Raw genomic sequence first — 15,290 nt, 5'->3', positions numbered from 1 at the left:
ATATATATATATATATATATATATATATATATATATATATATATATATATATATATATATGCCAACTCTTCAAATGACAGAAAAATATAAATGCCTTTGTTCATGGAAAATCGATGAAAACACATTTTGCGCCCATTAACAAAACGCTTGATAAAAATTAAATGCATAAAATTATTATAGCAGATCGTCAATTATTATCAAGCGTGAAAGTATAAAAAAAAGTTATTTTTCAATAAGGTAATGCAGGATCCACAATAAATTTACATAAGTTGCACTCGAAGTTTTTAAGAGAATCATTTCTAGACAAATCATATTACCAATTGATGTAAGAACCTTAAAAAGTAGAAAATATTATTCAAACTCCAACCAAAAATAACAATATATATATATATATATAAATATATATATATATATATATATATATATATAACAACTATATTTACTCACATAAACTTAATATACGAAAGTATAGATTTATGCGTAAACTTTAAGTATTTACTTCAAAAGTGCTCAATACGTAGGTAGAGCTAGTTAGTAATTTATAAAATATATATGGCGATTAAGATACACTGAATATTCAGCGTTTCATCCACTCTAGGACTCCTCAGGCATAAGGAGTCCTAGAGTGGATGAAACGCCGAATATTCAGTGTAGCTTAATCGCCATATATATTTTATAAATTACTATATATATATATATATATATATATATATATATATAATGTGGAGAGATTTCTAAACTTTTTCTTAGTCAGAAACAGTCCAAGGAACGTGAGGATAAAAAGTCAAAATAAAAAATAAGAGTAACAGAGTCGTAGACAGGTTATTTTATACCTTGTCACCACTAAGAGACTTCAAAGAATAACTTGGGGAAAAAGCTGGTTCCGTTAAAAAAAGTGCTATCAGCAATTTGGTGCTTATTTTGAGGTCACAAATAAATCATTCTAGAAAATATATCAAATTGTTCCAGCCGACTGCCTTTTTTACCTAGGACCGGAGTGTGATCTCTTGTCATATATTTACGCAAAAATTCCTTTTATTGCCTCAAAACAATTGCAAACTATGATCTGAATTGTAAACGCGTTCTATTTAGGACAAATGTTCGCATTCTGTCCCATTGTCAAATGTTCGTACAAAATTGTTAATACGTTTCCTTTTGATATCTTAAACTGCTATCACGGAACTTTATTACGGACAATTTATTACGGACAATTTATGATGGACAAAACGAATGCTCAGACATTTATTTGATATTTCTAATTTCTAATTTGAGCAATTTTAACTGCAGTTAAAAGTACGCATGCCACAGATTAATTGTTATTTTTCAACAGGACAAAATACAAATAGCACTTATAAAGTCATTGGTTTTCCTCATTAGTATTTTGTTCTGTAAAAATACAAATGCTTTAAGAAATGCGATTCATTTGTCAATTATCCTGAAGATTTAAAACAATTGTTTCACTTAAATAGGTGTAGTTCGCCATGAAATAACAGATTAGACTTAATTTTCTACACGTGCTATATGAAAGTTTGTACTTTTAAAGTTATATATATACATATTTAATTAACCGTGTCATTTATATGTAGCCGGAATCCTGTTGAGTGATATGTTATTTATCTCACCCTATTACATGTGACCTCGACAATAGTTTGTATATAAGCGTACGACAAGGATTCGATGGCGTTCGGTATGAAAACCCGTAGTCGATAAGGCTTAGCGCTAGCCTCAAGTATTTTAGCTCTATCATTGAGTACATGCTTAATCACATTCTTATGGATTATCAAAATGTAGAACCGAGCGGAATGTTAGTGTGCTAAACCTGTCTTGTGTGACAACATAATATAACGGGTGCTATCTGATGATGAGCTGTAAATTGTTCTGGCAGGCTTGCAGGAGTTTTAGCATGACATTATATGCATCAACATATCGATTATCTCTACACATAATACAACGGTTCTCATTTCCTTAGTTTCCTCAAGGTTCTGTGCGACTTTGAGCGATGTTTCGTCATTTATGCTTTCAGTCCACTATTTTCCGCCTAGAGAGGGCGATACAGAGACCCATCATAGAGCTGAGATGATTATATTAGCTTTTGTTCCTATTCAACAATCTAATATTAACAAAAATGTGTGACGACTAATCTCCCGTCTTCCCTATAATTATGAACGGTAGTCACTCAGGATAGTTAATTATCGGAAGATTAATTTATTTGATAATAAGTGATTCCCTGTCATATTCCGTTGCCGGCTGGTCGATATTGGCCCAATTGGCTCAATTTCCTTTTTGTGTCAACACGGAAAAATAGAGTATTTGCCGTCTGTTTCCCTGCAGCAACGCCTTTGATCGTTCGAGCATGCAATTCTTTACCAAGAGCGGGAATTAATCAAGAAGGTAACATTCCTTACCTTTTTCCTTGTCAAAACCTCAAAGGCCAGCAATAATCAAAATCTTTTCAGAGATTTAGCCCGTGTGGTGCAATGGTGTAAAAAGTGGCTACTTAATCGTAATACATTCAAAACCAAACGTATCTCTCCTACTTCGTCTCAACTGAAATTAATGATTCGTGTCTCGCTAAAGCAGCCTGACTTGACACGTTTCTGTAATTGGCCTTAGTTTCTGACCTGTAATGAATGACTTACATCAAATCTGTTTGAAAGTTGGCTGGAAAATAGCTAGACTATTCTTCTGCTTCTGCAATTATCTCACCCCCGAAGATATCCTGTTCCATTATAAAATCAATATACGTCTTAAAATAGAGTCCTGTTGCCTCATCTTGCGCACGTGGCTCAGATCACCATTACCTACTTTAATATGGTTTCAATCCTGCTTCAAAACCTTGTACGTAATGGCCTTTTTCTCCTCTTTACTTTTTATTACTTACAGGAAAGGCGATAAAAATCTATGTTTTATTTTATCCCGATATCCAAAACAAATGCTCGACCGGGCTTTAATCAATGCCGCGTGCAAAACATTCAATGCAAACAATCGTCTAATCATAATCATTGTCAATAAAATCCATCTACTTTATATCGCTGTGTAAATCTAAAAACAGATTCTATAAACAAAGGGTTTTTTTCTAAGGACTGCTCGCTTATAGAGCTATAAAGCGGAACTGCCATCCAGTTGACTACAGCCTGGTCGTCTTTAAGTCAAATATAATACTATCTAGTAAAACCGTCCTCTTAAATAATCAAATTCTACCCGATTTCCACCCCTATGTAGAATTGCATTGCTATCTCACCTGGACCATTACACGCAGTAACTCTTATCTTCAAGTGGCCTGCACACTTTAGTAAGAGGTGACTCCTGTGTAAAATGAACATACCTAGATTACAATAATAAACCGGAATGTTACTATGAATCATGACAATAGGTGATTGGCCTTTGCGCTTTGTTGATTATCGCGTGTGAACTTACTTTATATTTCCGCGGAGTAATTACGTGGTTTTCTATATGTTGGAGGTCTAAGAAGAAGTCAGTTCTACCCGTGGCAAGAGAATATATAACTTGATTTATTTTGGCGTTTTATTAATTTGCGCCGATTTCAAGCGTATCAATTCAGGACTAAATAAACATCTTCGATATAAATATTGGGGATATCAGGCTCACTATGTAATTTATGTATACTCAATAAGTATATCTTGTCGAAAATATTACGAATTTTATCAAAGATTCCATGTGTTGGATATTTTCAACGTCAACCTGTATACTAAATGATCTACACGAAATATAACTACTATTTTATGAAATAACATTTCTTATTAAAAAAAATACAGTAATTTATATATTAATACGATAGCGGGTGTGTTATTTTCTGTGCCACACTTATATCCGGTGATACATGAAGGGCTGTACCCTTCTTATGTAAGTAAAAAGATATATCAGATAAGTGAAAATGATATTAGCATAAGGCTAGAATCGAACCCTGTAGGCAAATGTTTAATGTGATAAAAGAAATGGAATTGTAGAAATTAAGTCTATTGTTAATTCTATTAGAAATTATCTAATACTGTAATGTTGGAGTAAGAGTCGATTGTCCATTCTTTTAGAAATCTAAATATTTAATACGCCAGTTAAATGAATGCGCAATGCGAGTTAAATTATATTGTTTAAAAATAGGTTAGATATTAGAATTGAGGATTCTTTTGTCTACCAAAAGTGTGTTTGGACAAACATATGTAAAGCCACCAGAAAATTAGTTCCGCTTGAAAACACACTTCTGGCGTCATAAACAAAGGAGATTTCTCAATATAGGAATCTGAGGGTTCGGAGTTAAAAGTTAGTTCATCAGTCTATAGTTGTCAGTCAGCAGTTGAAGGATGAGTGGATGAGGATCTGATATTCAGAGCAGATATCACACAGTGACAGTTAGTTGGAGAGGAGAGAACCTTAGAAGCGAAGAGTAGAACATTAGATCATGTAGATCCAAGTTTGAATTCCTGGCGTCATCGACCGGCCGATTAGATGAATAAAAAAAAAAATCACCATTTATATTTTGTAAGTGTTGTCTCGTGTCGTCATTCCTTACAACAGAAAAGGTCAATGTGTTTTATCATCATCTTGTGAGAACTGTGTGTCAACCCCTTCCAAGTTATGTGTCCTCCCCTCCATCATAAGTGAAGTATCGCCTCCCTCTCTCTGTATATGTTTATAAGAAGTGTTGTTGCATATATCTTCCAGTCTGCTTTAATATGGAACCTCCCAAGCATTGTCACGGTCGTCGTCATGATGTAATATACATAAATGTCTTCTCTCTCGCATCATCACTATCGTTATGTCCGTATTATGAGTCCTCGTATTACAAGGAACCCATTAATATTTTCCCAATATGAACTTCCGTCATCTTCAAATATGAACCCCTGATTAATAACACCGGGTCATTAAATTGTTATGTACTTCCATTTCTTTTAATAACTAATTTTACCAAGAATTCTTCATAAGTTTTGGTTTCGATTATAGCTGAAGGAACTAAAGTTATATAATATTTTTTTTATTTTTAAAATTGCAACTTTATAATATATAAAAATCGATAGGAGATTAACGCTATAATGGTATATACGAAATCTGCAAGACTTCAAATATCATATTTAAGCGTATCTTACGACCAGGCTACGCCGGGTGTCCCTGCTAGCTTGGATAAATACTTTTGCAGTTTTAACAAAACTGCTACAATATCAGAGCGTCTCTATTTACGCTGAATATCTACAGAATGCCAACATCAATATATTACATATGAATCAGTCCTTTGTGGATTTTCCACATTTCCTGCTAGTTATAATTGAATAAAATCGAAATCTATTTCGAATTAATCGATGCAAGACTGAACGTAAAACTCTGCTTACAACCTGATTTATTGGTACGGATTCTTATTCAGAACCCCATTTCTGGTATCCATTTTGCATATTATATGCGAACAGACTATCGATTCCTTTTAGAATAAAAGAATCATAAATATTAAAGCAGAGTTTGAACTACTCGAGAAAAGAGCTCTGAATTCTCGGACTCGACCAAGTGACATCGCTCAGAGGTTAATCTGATCCAATCACATGATGCAGCGGCAAAAGTACGCCTCAAATTCGTTGTTCATATACATCGTTATTTCGTACGCTGTTCTAATTAAACTTGTTTTAAAATGTCCGGCATTGAGCTAGAATAAAATTGTAGCATAAATTGTCTCTGAAACGTACGGACACCGGGACGACCACACACTATGTTATAAGTTCCGAAACAACAACAAATCCATGAGAAATGTCTTGTGAAATTATAATTGACAACCTACTGATTTCTACGGTTCTGAAAGTATTGGTAGACTACTTTCTTGATGCCCATCTTGGTCAAATAGTTTGTGACAAGGATGGAGTTGTCAACCGGTGCATTCGTGCAAATCTTTCGCATTGTCAGTTCTTCGCAAATAATTGTGTGTACAGTACACATACTGACATCAATCTGTGCACTTATTGTCTCTATAGACACACAGCGGTCCTTATCCATGAAATTATTGATTTGACCAATCAATCATAGTTACTCCTTTTAAACTTCAAATCATCCCTCACATATTCCTTGTCTTCCTTGAATCTCTTATGCCACTAAATACTGATGTTCGATTCATAAAAGCGTATCCAAAAAGAGGCTGAACAATTCCACACGTTTCTGTGGCATTTTTTCTAAGTTTAAAACAGAATTTTATTGCATCTCGTTCTCCTAAAGTATCCTTACCTTCAGGTTGCATTTTAAAAATTTAACAGCTGTAACAATCAGGCGTGAGAAGAGTGTCTTCCAATTCCTGCTGTACCTTTTATTTTTAATCTGAAATCATAAAATAACAGTCAGCCATCGCATGAGATGCGTAGTTATAACGAACTGAATTCCAAAAGTCTACAATGATTTTAAATGCCTGTACAAAAAATGTATGGGCATTTATTAAAATCACCTCGTAATTTCCAAAATGAAAATCGAAGAAAACGAATGAATATTTCCCCAACCTTCGATTTATACATCTGCCGATGGCCAAAAAGTTTTAATAACGATGACAATTATGATTTCAATGCTGATGCTTAATCGAAACAATATCAGAACACAATACAACAATAAATAAAAAAAAGCCCGATTTTTAGTGGTCGGGAATCAAGAGAATTATTAAGTAGACTATATTTCAGTAAGAAAAATACACCCAAAAGCTTCACTGATGTAATCAACGCAGAAAATTGCTAACAGTGGAAAGGGACCATGGGAAATAAAATTGAAATTTTCACAAAAAATAATACCTATACGTTAGTGCTCCCGCCAAATTACATAAAATGTAATACCTTTCAGATGTTTCTTTGCATAAAAGGCTAAACAAATCCTTCGCTATATAACAGGGATTAAGGAACAATCTTTACTATTTAAGAATATCTGCACATTCCCCTAAAATCACAATGTTTTTCAGATTCTGATTAGGAAAATGACCGAAAAATATTACTAGATACCGTTTTAACTTATTAAAAAGCAGGTATATTATCTCATGAAAATCTGTAAAATAGTAGAGTATATATATATATATATATATGTATATATATACATATATATATATATATATGTATTTATATAGATATAGATATAGATATAGCTATATAGATATAGATATAGATATATAGATAGATAAATAGATAGATAGATAGATATACCACCAGTTTTGGAATTTTTATAAGTTCCAAATCTCAGCGACTATTTATCCTAATTTAAAAAATAGTAGCACGTTAAAAAGCTAATGACCTGCTTGTGTAGTGCATTGCTACCTTTGTCCTTTAGGTCGCACATTAATGGTATTATCCATCATCTAGAGCCTTTTTGGTCATTTTCTGACAGCTACAATGGTTTTCATACATGAAGTAGATTTCACAGTGTATAAGAATTATTTGATACTGGATATACTCATAATGGTACCCTATTTCCAAAAGATAGAGGGATATAAAGTATGAGAAATATTTCGAATCAAGTGTCTTCTTCCTTACATTATATATATATATATATATGTGTGTGTGTGTGTGTGTGTGTGTGTGTGTGTATGTGTGTGTGTATTTTGTAGAACTGTTAAACCCTAAATGTTACACGGTTAGTCAGGATGTAGAAAATATGCATAAATATAACAGCATAATAGCTAAATGAAACCAATTATCTACTACGAAACTATGGCAGATTAATAATTAACTAAGTATCGTTTGTCACATAGTATAAGAATTATATAACATTTCTTTTGTCACTGGGACATAAATAACCGAGTATATAAAGGCATCCATTTAAAAAAAAATTAAATAGAAAAAGTAGATTTTAATAACCATGTTAAAGCGAAAGAAACAACTCAAGTTTGTCGGTTCATTTTTATATAATTTACAATGAATTATGTACATGTCATAGGAAAGAGAAAAAAGAAAATACAAGGTTATTAACTGTGAATGAGAATGTTGTGTTATATTCTAATGTTTTAATGTTATATCTTACTCATTATCTTTTATCTAATTTTTTTATTATTAAAATAGGAAAACAGCGTTTTCACTTCTTACTAATACTTTCTATTTCAGAATTTTAGAAACACATAAGACGATAAAGAAGAAAATATAAAACAATCGAAAAAAAAACAACACATTTATTAGACAATTAAATGTGTAAATATTTAATATAAGTTTTGGATAGCTATTTCTGATCTTCATAACAACTCACTAAGCTAGGTTTAAGAATAGCAGTATTTAGTCTCAAAAATGCCGTTTGTTTACATAATCCATTTTATATATCGTGAGTTAGACTATTGTGAATTTACGATATACTTGACTCCAACAAACCTAACCTATAATTTTTATTTTATGTATATATTAGAATATTTGAATCTTAGTTGTATTATCAAGTGACAAATGATAAGGAAACATATTTACAAATATATTTATTTATATTGAATCTTATGAGCAGGACAACTTAATACTGGTTATAAAATATGTACTATTCTAATTACTGATAGTATCTACATATTAGCGTGTGTTATTTTCTTTGCCACGCTTCCATCCGGGTCGTTTAATTGTTATATACTTCCATTTCTTCTAATAAATAATTTTACCAAGCATTCTTAATAAGTTTTGGTTTCGGTTTCAATTATAGATGATGGCAGTTTAGTCATTTAATTTTAAAAAATAATTCTACTAAGAATTCTTCATTGATGTTTGTTTCGGTTTCGATTATAGCTGATGAAACTTTAGTCATCTATTTTATTTTATACAAAATTTTACCAAGAATTCCTCATAAGCTTTTGTTTCGGTTTCGATTAGAGCCAATGACACTCCAATAGTCTATTTATTTTTAAATAATTTTATTAAGAATTCTTCATGAATCTTGGTTTCGGTTTCGATTTTAGCTGATAGCACCTTATTCATCTATTTTTATAAATAATTTTATCAAGAATGCTCATAAGTTTTAGATTCGGTTTCGATTATATCTGAAGATAATAAAGTTATATATATATACATATATATATATATATATATGAACAAATGATTAATAAAACATGTTAAAAGACATCTTGAAAAAGAGTTAAGTACATATTTAATTTTAAAAAGGAAGCACAAGATAAGTGGATAGTCCTTAATCCGCGGAGTTTTGAAGAAATACTCCCCTTCTCATCAGAGGGCAGGAATTAGCAAAATGCGGGATCGGATTTTGCATGTAAAAGTATTTAGTGAAACTACAAGTAAGTCACAGATCTTACTTGGTTAAAAAAAGGGTGAGGTAAGGGGAGTAGGAGGTAAAAGGAAAATGATAAAAAGATTTCACATGAATGGATAGTCCGGTGAAGGGTAAAAAATCCAAGAATGGTAAAATCCAAACACGGTAGAATAAAAAATTTCCAATGATACAGGTAAGTTCCAAATGGTCCAAAATGATCTAAAAGGCAGAATTCCTTAGAAAAAAATCACAAATGGAATGAGTTCATATTATAATCTCTATTTCCTTTTCGGTTTAATTGAGTTTTTACATCTGGTTGAGATTACTTTACTTGTAAATATTAACTCTTTAATATTTATAATATATTTTAAGTTTACCATTTTGATTACCTTGGTAAACTTATTGTAATTTCTGTTTCCTTTTTTATTTCTATATATATATATATATATATATATATATATATATATATATATATATATATATATTCCTAAATTTTGGATTCGGTTTCGATTCAAGCTAGTTAATCCAAGTCATATAGATATATTTTTTAGATTTGAAATTGCAACTTTATTCTATCGATAGAACATTAACTCTTTAATATTATATGCGAAATCTGAAAGAATTAAAATATCATATTTAAACGTACTTTACGATCGGGCTACTCCGGGCGTCCTTGCTAGCTTTGATAAATACTTTTGCAGTTTTAACAAAAGAGCTTACCAGAGCGGCTCCATTCGCGCTGAACATATACAGAATGCCAACATCAATATATTACATATGAATAAGTCCCATGCGGAATTTCTACAGGTCCCGCTATATATATATATATATATATATATATATATATATATATATATATATATATATATATATATATATATATATATATATATATATCAGAGCAAATAGTTAATAAAACATGTAAAAAACACTTTGAAAAAGAGTTACAAACATATTTGATTTGAAAAGGAAACACTTAATAAGTGGATAGTCCTTAATCCGCGGAGTTTCGAAGAAATACTTTCCTTCTCATCAGAGGGTAGGAATTAGCAAAATGCTTAGAAAAGTATTTGATGAAACTGCAAGTAAGTCAAAGATCTTACTTAATAACAAAAAGTGAAGCAGAAGAAATAGGGTGTAAAAAAGGTGATGTTACGTTAATGGAGAGTCTGGTGAAAGAGTATCCAATGACGGTAAAATCCAAAATTGTAAATCCAGAAAAGTTAGTTAAATTTCCATTCGCACAAGTAAAATCCAATGAAATTGCATAATTGGAAGATGTTTCAAAATAATCCTAAAGACCAACTCCGTGGAATAATTCACAAATAGGTACAAGGAAAAGAGGAAAGAATTCCAATAATATTATTAAAAAAGAAAATAAGATATGCGTTAAACTCGGCTGCCGAGAAAAAGTGTAATTAAGAAAAATGAGTGAAGAAGACGAGAGAAAAAATGAGTGAGGAAGAAGAAAAAAAACATTAAAATATACATATACATATATATATATATATATATATTGTATTAGAAGGCTATAGGAATGTGACTTACAAGTGTGAGAAGTGGTGTGGAAAATGAACAAAAATACACAACCAGGTGTAAATATTGTAGGATTCTGAAATACTATTTTTTTTTTAAATCGCATCTAACATCTATCTATTTTTTTAAAATCGCATCTAACATTACATATAAAATCAGTAAATGGGACGTACCACTTTTTTGGGACCGGGATTGTTGGTGTCTTTGATATTTCGGGATAACACCCCTTTGTCAAAAAAGAATGAAGTGTAAATAATTTTGAATGTTTCAAAAGAGAGAAAACGCTATGGCAAAGAAACAGAAAAGTCAGTTGAAACTACTTAGCGGAAAACAAAGACTAATAAATAGTGACGGGTTCTAAGGTCCTATTTTAATCTGGAATATACATAATATTTTATTTTAATGATTTGTTATTATTTTATTTTAGTTTAATTTTACTTTAAAATTTTTTCAAATTTATTTTTCCTTTTATTTATTCTTTTTCTTTTTTATACATATATACTAATTTAATTTCTGGTGTTTTATATTTTTAATTAGATTAAACTTAATATATATATATATATATATATATATATATATATATATATATATATATATATATGAAATAGAAAAATTATAAATAAAAGGAAAATAAATAAATAAACAAATAATGAGTAAAAAGTAAAAATAAAGTATATATATGTATATATATATATATATATATATATATATATATATATGTGTGTGTGTGTGTGTGTGTGTGTGTGTGTGTGTGTATGGTACACATTTAAAAGAAAAAACATTTTTAAGCCCATAATATGCATGGTAAATGTGTAAAATGGTTAACGTGCTAACATATACCCAGTTCAGTGTTACAGTTTTCTGGAGGGTGAAACTTTCATATACCGTATAGACAAAACACAAGAATTTCATTACTCAGTCATAGCTCGAAACAAGAGCTGTTTTTCACTATGGATTAAATCAACGCTTAGTGCGAAATTCTGTACAGTTTTAAGTTTTAAAAACTCTTCAGATTCTACAAAACGCACCTGTAGAAGACACATGCCTTACGAAGAAAGCATATAACTCTGGAAACATATACATATACAAACCATACAGATAATAATAATCACACTGGTAAACAATGAATTCGTTGTTTGCGTTTATTCAGCTGATTCAGGACGAATCTGGTCCGTTGAATCCAAAAACTACATATATTTTGACCCAACAGGCCGAGTATTTGAGTTATGAGCAAATGAGGTTTTCACATTTTTGTTCACATGTATGCATGCATGAAGCATTTTAGACGTAGTTTTATGTAATAAAATGCTATATCAAATAATTGCTTTGAATGAAAATGGTTATTCTAATGACATAAAATATCCTCGCCTGATATTTCTTGGTGATTTTGTCGAAAACGATAATTTTGGAGTTATAAATATTTCAAAAATTGATGCTTAACATGCACAAAGAAGGATTAGCATGTGCGGAAGCAATTGGTGTCATGCCAAAGATGGAACTTCATTCAACAACCCTCTGGTAGACAGGGACAGAATACCTTTCCTACTGTTACACATCCAGCTGTGCTTAATCAAGCAGGTCACTAAGACTCTGAACGAGGGTGGCTTCAGTTATTGTGTCAGGCTTAACTAGGATCGATCATGGAGAAGTTAAAAACGATTCTAAGATCGGCATCTTATCAGACATAAAGAGTTCGAAAACTCAATGTACGAAGTAGAACTGGAATCGTGAAAGACATTTTTCTGACACCAAAGAAATTTCTTGGTAACAACGAGGCCAGGAATTACACATAACTTGTGAACAACATGCTCACTGCTTTGAGATAACATTACCGTGAAGACACCCTACCCCATTCCACATATATGCCTTTTTTTGTTTATTTTTTTGCTTTTTTGAGAACGTGGAATATTTTCAATCTGGACTTGAAAGAGATGGATACTTGTTATGTGGGTCCGTGGGACACAGTCATGATGACTGAGTAGTTTTGGACTCTTAAAAGAGACATCCCTGATGCGGAGAATTTCAGGGGTTTTAAAATCCGGAAGTTCAAGCCCTGAAGTTTGAACAACAGTGAAGCACCTTCCTTTATCTATGCCTATCATTTTGTTTACAATTTTGGTCAAGATCAAAGTGTAGTATCTGTTCTTCAGATGCTGCACTTCTATTTCTTGTTCTTTTTCTGTGGAGGAGAAATCCTTCACGACTGAGACAATTTTTATTTTTGCACCTTTTCCCCGCGTTAAAAAAACGACCCTGGTGTCTAACTCTGTCCCGTGGGGAGGCATAGTAAATAGGTACAATAATCTATATTTCTATCAAGTAACTAATGTTGTTGGCAAAACATTTGTTTCTAAAAACGTATTTAGAATGTTGAAAAAATCAGCTGGTAATACCACGAAAACGTAATCAATTTTATCACAATGTTATCTATATTGATTTTGTCAAGTCAATATAGATCAAACAACGGCTGGAAAAACCTATGGCAGTTTCTTAATTTAACAGTGCAAACATTCCCCTAAATAAGTTATAGAAATCTGGACAACATTAAAAAATTGCCCAGTATTATCAATTCTCATCTAAAAATTTTCGAAGAGAATTATTTAAAAAATAAATATTTAAAACATTTGATTAAGCATTGTTATTTTCATTTTAGCTAGGTTATTTTAAAATCAAACAAATCTCAAAATAAAACTACATTCAATAAACCTTATTCTTTCAGTCTATTCCATTTTCAATGTTTATATAAGTGCTATCAATGACTATATTATATACATTGCAAAACTTATGGCTTTTTGTTTTCTATTGGAAATCCTGCAATAATTAATACAAACGCCGTGATATAATTAATAAAAGCGGACTAACAAAGTATGTGTCTGCTTCTGTGGATGTAACTGCAATATATTACTTCCGCAATGTTTTAACTGTCTTCATTGTCTGTGTAATTCAATTCATTCCCGAAATAGATTGATTAACTTATAGTATAATGTTGCTTTAAAAGAATAAAAAAAAATATGAAAAATAAACGACTTTCTGATGATTCTTCTTCATTTTCATATATTGTTTTTTTGTTTGTGCCTAATAATCAAGCGAAAATGCATTTCGTGTAACGAATACAGTTCTTAAACAAGAAAACACGTTTCGCAACTTTGTAATATATCAATAAGCGTTGATCCGAAATCAATATCCATATGATTTGTTGTCGTTAACTCTCGGTAAACACTGAAAAAATAATAACAACTCCACATACATTCTGGGTAATAATTCCCGATAATGGATTTAGTGATCAGGCCGTATTGATTGCAACAAGAATTATAATAAAAATTCAATAACCGTTAATCATATTCTGACATATATTCAATTAATCAATAAAAGGAATGCTATATACGTATATCGTTGTTTTAAATATATATATGAGATAAACAGGGTGTATCCGAACTTCTTTATGCAATAAGAATAGAGGAACTGCATATTCAAATCGTTTAAAAAACACCAAGACAAACCTTGAATGCTGCAACATTTTCGTAACCTTTCTTTTACTTTTTTGTCTTTATTTTTCTTTATCTTTTTCTCTTTTCTTTAAAATCGATTAAACTCTGAACTGACTCCATTACATTTAAAATAACCATCTAGAAATACATATTCTGTAATTATGCATCTCTTTTTTTCTCTCTTTCTATCTTTATATATATATATATATATATATATATATATATATATATATATATATATATATAATGTGTGTATACATATTTTTTAGAGGGAATTAAACCTTGATCTGAAGAGCAGAGTTTATTTCAATGTATTAGTAAATGTATTAATACTTTGTAAAGAAAAGAGTGCCTATTGTACTTAAGATATATAACAAGCTCAATAGGTATAAATATCGTAGAGCTATATTAATATTGATTAAAACGATTCATAATTGTGAATTAAAATCAATTCCAAAAGGAAAAACAAACAAAATCAACTCGATTGTACGATCGTTTCGGAAACGATGTTCATTTTATTTAATTTGACAATAAGTATTGACAATTATTTGACAAATTGTTTTGTCCTTTTAAAAACTAAGTCTCCTCATCAGCAAAAATAAGGGAGGGGGAAAAGTTAAAGACACCAAAATAAAGCTAGCATTTTAGTCGTGAGTAAGGCAGATATTCCTGGAAATATTTAAGAACAAAACAAATAAATAAATAAAATTAATAAAATGAACGTCGTTTCCGAAACGATTGTACAATCGAGTTGACTTGTTTGTTTTTCCTTTTAAAACTAATCATTAATTCACAATTATAAATCGTTTTACTCAATATATATATATATATATATATATATATATATATTATCAGTCATTTTTATAATTACATACTCTAATGCTTAATGCTTACGAAACATATTTAGAGTTAAGCACGAGTATGTTGTTATTATCTAAACTCATAATATATTGTAAGATAGGATGATATTATTGTTTTAGTACATTAATATTATTACGTTTAAAAACGTCTAGGTCAATGAGTATACACACTGTTGTAAGTCACAACCCTATTACAAACGTACATAAATATTAACAA

This window comes from Euprymna scolopes, chromosome 8 (assembly GCF_053919585.1).
Source record: "Euprymna scolopes isolate OS-2025 chromosome 8, ASM5391958v1, whole genome shotgun sequence".
Classification (NCBI taxonomy): domain Eukaryota; kingdom Metazoa; phylum Mollusca; class Cephalopoda; order Sepiida; family Sepiolidae; genus Euprymna; species Euprymna scolopes.
The sequence above is the reverse complement of the archived record's forward strand: the minus strand, read 5'-3'. Positions refer to the sequence as shown.